Source organism: Etheostoma spectabile, chromosome 15 (assembly GCF_008692095.1).
Source record: "Etheostoma spectabile isolate EspeVRDwgs_2016 chromosome 15, UIUC_Espe_1.0, whole genome shotgun sequence".
NCBI lineage: Eukaryota > Metazoa > Chordata > Actinopteri > Perciformes > Percidae > Etheostoma > Etheostoma spectabile.
Genome location: NC_045747.1, coordinates 13,651,298 through 13,652,599, shown reverse-complemented (window position 1 = coordinate 13,652,599; position 1,302 = coordinate 13,651,298). Strand labels below are relative to the sequence as shown.

General features: G+C 38.3%; 1 protein-coding gene across 9 annotated transcripts in view; it reads right to left on the bottom strand.

Moving 5' to 3' along the window:
- The window catches only part of srcin1a (SRC kinase signaling inhibitor 1a), a 102,221-nt gene that overhangs the window by 10,626 nt on the left and 90,293 nt on the right, over positions 1-1,302 (bottom strand). The window lies entirely within an intron of this gene.

The following is a 1,302-nucleotide window of genomic DNA, read 5'->3' as shown; positions in this document are numbered from 1 at the left end:
TTATTTTTAAAGGCCAGTTATTTCATGGACCCAGAATACTATGCTTCCTGATAAAGTTCCCTTGGCCTTTGGAATTAAAATAACCCCACCTCATCACATATCCTTCACCATACATAGAGTGGCGTGGTTTGGGATGGCGCAGTGGATATCACACATGCCTTTGGTGTGGGAGATCTGAGTTCAATTCCCACTGCAATACATCAACCAATGTGTCCCTGAGCAAGACGCTTAACCCCTAGTTGCTACAGAGGAGGTGGCCTCTGTCATATATAGCAATTGTAAGTTGTGTTGGATAAAAGCGTCAGCTAAATTATGTGATGTAACATGTAATGTTTTATTTCAGTTAGACTAATAGCTGGTTAGATTTGCATTAAGAGATGATTTTATGGAAAGTATCCCATGCCAATCTCTAGGTATGGGGAAGGGTTTGTGATGATGTGGGGCTAGTTTAATTAGCCCCAAATCTAAACTTTATCAGGATGCATAGTATCCTGGAACTCGGCCTTTAAAAATAAAAATCTGCCTGCCTCTATGGGAATTTAGGGTTGTATATACTTATGCCCCCTGTATTTTAAGGAAGAACATTTATTTATGTATGCTAGATTATTCAATCACAAAGAAAACTGGTGTCTTAAAGGGTGGATTTTTCCTTATTTTTTTAATTAACGCATTAAGATCGATTTCCAAAAGCTGTTTTTTTCAGCATGGGATCCTAAACATATGAGCAGCACTGTATGATGCTAAGTAACAGTGTTTTATATCTTTTTTAATTGGTTTAAATGATATATTTAGAGATCGCTCATGACTTTCAGACATAAAACACAGTTTAGAGAATTGAATGGCTAATCCTCCACCAGTGTGACCTGTCTGTCTCACTATGGGACAAAAAGCCTGCAGAGGATACTTTGATCTCTTTCAACAAACTCAAGAAGAGACTGACAAAACATTTTGACTTTGCCATCAAAGCATTTATGATCATTAGCTAAACTGGTTTTGAATTTTAATATCATGGCCACTGTCTTTGAAAGTCCCCCAAAATTACACATTATGTGAAATGTTAACTGAAGAGTGGAGCATGTTGGGGATGTGCAGTAGTTCTGTGGGGCAAGGGGAGAACTGAGTGGAGGTGTGGGCCAGAGTATGTTTGATCTGGTGAGTAAATACAGAGGCTGCATGGCTCTGTACTGTTCAGATGCAGACAGACATTCTTGCTGGAGGTGTGTGAAGGTGCAACCACCTTTATTAGAAACATGTTTCTATATCCAGAATAAGGCAATCCAATTTGTCTATATATAAAAAAAA